Genomic DNA, 7,290 nt, shown 5'->3' with positions numbered 1-7,290 from the left:
ATGAGGATATGGGGGGGGGGGGGAGTGTTCTAATGCAGTGGTTTTCAACCAGTGGTCCGGGGACCACCAGTGGTCCTTGGGGGGTACCAGGGGGTCCCCAGCGAAATTAGTTAACACGCGTCACAATCATTTTAACCATTTAACTTTGGCAATTCAAAAATAGCAGAGCACAGAGTGCCGCGCTATGAGCTTGTATATATGTGTGCATATCTTTGAATATTTATATATTTTTAAAGCGAACATTTATAACTCAAATCTTTGCTTCTGGGGGTCCAGAAGCAAAGTGTGTCCCTGGCACAAAACATCAGATGGGGGTCCGCGGCCAAATGTATATCAATTTAGGGGTCCTTGGCATGAAAAAGGTTGAAAACCACTGTTCTAATGGATACAAAGCAGTTATTATTATTTAGTCACAAGCTTGTTAATACGTTTCATTGGTTCAATATAGACAGACTTATCCACTTTCACTTTGACTTAAACAAATACCCAAATAGCAAAAAGAGCAGATCTACAAGCTCACAATGCGTCACTGACCTTGTAGATCTGCTATTTTCAAATGATTTTTATAAATTTCATACATTTGAAAACTTGTGAAATGGGTACTTTCTACTTTTGGTACTTTAAGTACATTTTGATAGCAATATTTTTTTACTTTTACTCAAGTAAATTTAAAATTCCGGACTTTTACTTGTAACAGAGTATTTCTCCATTGCAGTATTGATACCTTTACTTAAGTAAAACATTAAAGTACTTTTCCCACCACTGGATATAAACAGATTATGCAGGTAGAGAAGGAAGGTGCTCATACATACTGTAGTGCTAGAGGGCAGTGTGGAGTCAGGTTGAGTTGGTCTGGATTCAGTCTATCCTAATGCCTGACTGTGTTCAGTGTGTTGGGCACCAAAACATAGCCTATCTACAAGCTCAAAGCATGCTGTGCTGCTACGCATAGTGAGCTTGTAGATCAGCCCTTTTCGGTGTGTGACACCAGTGCGCAGCTGAGTATAAATCACCTATGATCATTTACAAGATACTTCTTAGCAGTGGTTTATTTAGAAAAATGCTGAATCTAATTTATGCTAATTTATTTAAGTCGGCACTTAAAAGGCGACAGTTATGGATTGTTTGTTTGTGACAATGAACCCGATTCAGAGGTGGCTGTATATATGCATGTATTCACTCACAGGACCAAGGATGACATCCACACACACACATGCTGTAGGCCAGTGGCTCTCAAAGTGGGGTCCGGGGACCCCTAGGGGTCCTTGGGGGTTGTTCCAGGTGGTCCCCAGCTAAATTTGGTCCCCATCACAATCATTTTAACCATTTTATCCCGATTTTATATGTTGGCTATTGAATAAATAGCAGATATACAAGCTAATCTTGAAAGTATTGGAGAGAAAAAAACACACAAATATTCTCTTCTGGGGGTCCCTGGCACAAAACTTTTTTTTAGATAGGGGTCCTTGACATGAAAAGGTTTGAGAACCAGTGCCGTAGGCCTACCGGTAACCAGAATGTGTTGTAGTGTGAGCCTTCACCTTCCCTGTCATGTCTAATTTGTCGAAAGGCAGCTCAACCATGATAGGAAGTGAAAGGCAGCCCTGTCATTAATGTTTCCATCCTGAAGGAAATGTGCTGTTGCCCGCCTGCGGATTTGTACCCAATTCTTTCCATCTCCCCTTACGTTCTCCCTTCCAGATGTCCTTGACATTGGCTGACATATATGCGTGTGTGTGTGTGTGTGTGTGTGTGTGTGTGTGTGTGTGTGTGTGTGTGTGTGTGTGTGTGTGTGTGAGAGAGTGTGAGAGAGGTACATGTGAGAAAGAAATTAATCAAAATTGAAGATTGAAATATTTGCATGTAACTATACACACTTGTCCCTATACTAAAATAACGTGGTTTGTCTCTGCTCGGCTGATTGCAGTCAGGTCAGACACACACACACACACACACACACACACACACACACACACACACACACACACACACACACACACACACACACACACACACACACACACACACACACACACACACACACACAGCCTTCCCTCACACAGAGGCTTGTCTTACTGGTGTTTACACAAGGCGTATTGCTATCAGTCTGTGGTCCGTTCCACAGCAGCCCGTGGCGTGCAGCCTGGCACACGGCCTCGCAACACTTTAAGGAGTGATTTATGCATCGCATTGACGCGATGCAGTGTGAGCTTGCAGATCTGCAATTTTTTGGGTGAGTGGCGCCGGCGGACAACCAAGTATAAATCAGGTTTAGTCACAGTCTGTGGCAACATCTGTCTGCACACGCATACAGTATGCAAGCACGCACGTATGCACGTATGCACGTATGCACGTATGCACGTATGCACGTATGCACGTATGCACGTATGCACGAAAACTTGAGTTATTAGTTACTTTGTAGATTTAGATTATAATAAAAAAATATACATTAACCACTTCAAGCCCTATATATACTGTACTTCGGCTATTTGATCTACAAGCTCACAGCTTGTAGATCTGCTACTCTCAAAAGATTTATATACATTTTTTGGGTACTTGAAGTACATTTGATGCCAATACTTTTGTACATTTGTACCACAGACATGGCAGTTGAACTCATAGAATGGTTTCCAGTTGTGGTGTTTTTCAATTAGCAGTAGAAACCGTCAAACCAATGTGGCTAGGTGGCTGCCAGGACCCCCTGCCTGTCCGTCCTCCACAACTCAACACCAGTGTTGCCATGTCTGCTTTTTATACGCGACTTTGGGCTTGTTTTTCTGTAAATTTGCTTGTAAATATTGGTAGTTGCTTATCTGTGTTGCTCCCTAAATGTTGTTTGAACCAGTGGTTCTCATACATTTTCACGTCAAGGACCCCCAAATTAATATGTATTTGTCCACCGATCCCCCCATCTAAGAAATATTCTGTGCCAGGGACACCAGATTTGTGTTGTTAAATTGTTAAAATATTCTAAATGTTTCACTTTTTTTCCCGAGATTTTCTTTTGAAAATAGCAGATCTATAAGCTCATAACGCGCTGCATCACGACGCGAACTTGTGACCTTGTAGATTGTCTATTTTCAAATAGCCGATGTACATTATATATAGGTTTAAAGTGCTCATGTGGCCTAGTCACTTCTTTTGGGCTTGTTTTCTTAAACCTGGTTGCTTATTTCTCTCGCAAAATCTGGCAACACTGAACTTTCACTCTCTGCTCCTACATCTAGAGCTATGGTTCTCAACCTGTGGGCAGGGGCCCACTGGTGGGTCGTGAGGGTATTGCAAGTGGACCCCAAAATAATTGGCAGAACACTAAGATTCTAATGACAATGTAACACATTAATATTAAAAAAGTGATAACAATAAGTAAGAACTTAAGGTAGGCTATACTATGTAGGTTCCATTTAACACAATCAATGTGATTGATCATTCAAATAACATGCTCTGAAAATGCACACAGTCCACCCGTCAGATGGGTGGACCACAAACGCTTTCAAGATTTTCAAGTGGGCCCTGATCCAGAAAAGGTTGAGAACCACTGAGCTAGAGGACTGTGTCTCAACGTCAGGTCCAGGGACCACCATGGTCAGGGTCTGTAACGTTGAGAGTGCATGTACAAATCTGCATGCTCAACAACAACAAGGCGCATTGTGATGTGTTGTGAACATTTTCTATTTTCAATCTACAAGTATAGGCCTTATGTCACTGAGACTGATTTATATGTGTGTGCCTGCATGCTTGTGTGTCAGAGATCAAGCATAACCATTGGCTATCTTAACCACTTCAGTTTCTATGTCTCACAGGGAAGGCATAACAATACATGAAAATGGCAAATTTCCATATAGATAACATACCTGTAATATATATATATTACAGTTATGGTATGGTATGTTATCATTCATATATATATATATATATATATATATATATATATATATATATATATATATATATATATATATATATATATACATACACACACACACACACACACACACACACACACACACACACACACACACACACACACACACACACACACACACACACACACACACACAAAGAGATGACATTTCAGCAGGGGAAGATTAATCTTTAAAATGGATCAGTGGCTCCTGAGCTGGGAGGTGGCCCTGCACGCCGCGGGCTGCTGTGGAACGGACCACAGACTGTTGGCAATACATGTTATGTAAACACCAGTAAGACAAGCCTCTGTGTGAGGGAAGACTGTGTGTGTGTGTGTGTGTGTGTGTGTGTGTGTGTGTGTGTGTGTGTGTGTGTGTGTGTGTGTGTGTGTGTGTGTGTGTGTGTGCGTGTGCGTGCGTTTATCGAACTCTCAAACTCACTCAGTGTACATAAAAGATATGAAAAGTTATCAAAAGCGTGAGTTTTCGGAATACAGTGTGACAGTTGCGAAGCGTCAAACTTCCATGTTTCACCGCCAAACCGGAAGTGAAAATAGCCGATCTAAAAGGTCAAGTTATTCTTTTTTTCACCCTTTTTTTCGCTTATGAACTGACTGAGCTTAGTATATATCAGTTGATTGAATTTGGCTTCCTTAGGCTTTAGAGTAAAATGTAGTTTACCGTAAAATCTCTGCTATACATGGATGACCTAGTGAGTACAGTTTCTCCAGTTGGTAACTGTAAATATATACTGAAATGTGAATAGCAATTTCTTATTGGGTGGTATCCAGTAGCATGTGTTATACTGCAATTTGACAACTGATACTTCATGTTGAAGAAAGTCCTGATGCTTGAGGCCACATTTCATCATCGGATGTTGGGCTGAACCACTGTAGCATCCCCGGGCAGGGTTACGCCACGAATGATTCAATTCAATTCAATTTTATTAAAGTGTCAAATCACAACAAGTTGTCTCAAGACACTTTATGATGACACAATCCAAAGTATTAAACGGATTTAACTGACTCTTTTGTTGTATCTGTCTTGGTTTGTGGCCTCTACTAGGTATTCCAAATACAAAAAGCCCCGGGTCAAATCCGGCGACCTGGGAACGGTCTCCACCAGGTATTCCTAAACGTAACCTCAGTAAACTATGCCTAAACCTAACCATATTCCTAAAGGTAACCTCAGTAAACTATGCCTAACCGTAGTCCTAAACCTAACCTCAGTAAAACTATGCCTCCTTGCTCAAGGACAGCTTGACACATGGCTGAGGCCTGGACTCAAACTTGGGAGCTCTGACTTCCCAGGCAGGCTCTCTAACCAGGGAACATGGAATATATTTATGTATATACTTATTTATTTATGAACGAGTACTGTACATGCTGTTGTCCTGTACCTCCATCAAATAAAATGAAATGTAATAAAATAAACTGGTGTTAAATAGCTGGTGGAAAAGAGAAGTAAACAGGCACTGATAAATACATCACAGTTTCGTGAACTTATGAGGAAGAGAATCAAACTGATGGTGGAGGTTGAATTAACTCAAGTCAAATAGCCAGTTTGTCAAGAGAGAAAGAACTCTGTGTAAATCATGCTGTACAGTAGAATGTCCATGTTGCAAGTGTGAAGTGTGTGAGGTTGCGTGACAAGGAAACAAATACATTTTCCAAAGGTTTCCCCTTTCTCTCTCTGTATCTTGTTCCATCTGTGAACATCAAGTTGAATATCTAGTTTTGGATAGACAATGGTCTAATTGTACAGTACAGTACTCAAGTACTGTATTTAAGTACACTTTTTAGGTATTTTTACTTTACTGGAGTATTTCATTTTGACCAAGAAGTCTGTGCCCAATATATTACGGTCCCTTGCCTGCTTTTGGGTACCGACCCACTGGTTGAGAAAGAGTGCCGTAGAGCAAGGGTCTTCAATGTTTTTTCCACCGGGGAACTTGTTTTCAGCTTCACCCAGATGAGTGCTGCCCACATAGAAGCGCGGAGGAGGAAGCAGTTCAAATCAAATCAAACTTTATGTATAGATTACATTTACATAAAACCAAAGATTGCCCAAAGTGCTGCACAGAAAGAAACAAAAATATCAAAAAATGTATTTTACATAAGTCGGCCTCCTGGTGGCGCTATAAAAGGCAAATGTGAAAAATGCAGGGCAGGTGTTTTTCCTTGGCCTCTAGGGAGTGTGCGTGCAAAGTTTCTGCCAGATCGGTGCAATTATAGTTAAAAGCGCAAATCGGCCTGTTATAGCGACACCATGAGGCTGATTTAAAAAAATTCAAGTGACATTTCTTCCTCTGCCTAGTAGGAATCGCAAGCTGCGTTCAGGATTTGAGGCATTGTGTTCAAAACGGAGCAATCCTGCAATCTTTGGGAGCCAATCTTAGCCAATCAGGATGGAATCTGGAAAATCGGACAGATCCGTGTTGATCACATCACTATAGAGATACTGTGTACCGATTTGCGTGTTTTTTGGACAAAATCTGTAGGAGTAATATCCAAAAATGTGTTTTGCAGAAGTCGGCCTCATGGTGGCGCTATGACAGGCTGATCTGAAAAATGTGGGGAAGAGGTTCTGCTGTGGCATCCAAGGAGTGTGTGTGCACAGTTTCACAGCGACCGGGCCAACGGTGGCGGAGATTAGCTGGTCACAGACAGAAGGACGGACGGACACACGGACGGACGGACGGACAGGGGGTAAAGCCGCTCTCACACGCAAAAAAATAAAATAAATCACATGCTCTTGTTTTGTCTTTATTCCTAATAAGTATAAGAATAATAACAATAAAACAGTTTGAATACACTTGGGGTGTATTTTCTAACCTTCATGATTTTACAGAATTATAGGTACGACCCGCGGGGCGGGTTGAGCCATAGATTTATATATGGGTTCGCGGGGCGGGTTGAGGTGGGTTGGGTTCCGTGGCGGGGCGGGGCGGGGCGGGGCGGGGCGGGGCTCAGTGACGTCATGTTGTAGTTTTCAAACCACCGCGGTGAGAGGGTGATCACCAAAAATTGTAGCATGCGCCCCCCTTAAGCCCTAAGCCCAGAGACATGGCCACCTCTCAGAAGAGGATCCCTCCTCCTCCTCCTTCTGTTCATCCTCCTCTGCTTCTCTCTCAGTGTTGCCATGTCTGCTTACTACAGTATAAGCGACTTTGGGCTTGTTTTTCTGTGAAGTTGCTTGTAAATTATTCATGTCAAGTCGCTTTTTTTGGGCTTGTTTGTAGTGCTTATTTGGCAAGGACCCCCAGATTAATATGTATTTGTCCGTGGGGCCCCCATCTGAAAATATTTTGTGCCAGGGACCCCCACATAAGATGTGTGCTGTTAAAAAAATATATTTTTTAATAACACATCTACAAGCTCACAAT

This window comes from Gymnoscopelus microlampas, assembly GCF_963454915.1.
Source record: "Gymnoscopelus microlampas genome assembly, chromosome: 14".
Lineage (NCBI taxonomy): Eukaryota > Metazoa > Chordata > Actinopteri > Myctophiformes > Myctophidae > Gymnoscopelus > Gymnoscopelus microlampas.
This window is presented reverse-complemented; position numbering follows the sequence as displayed.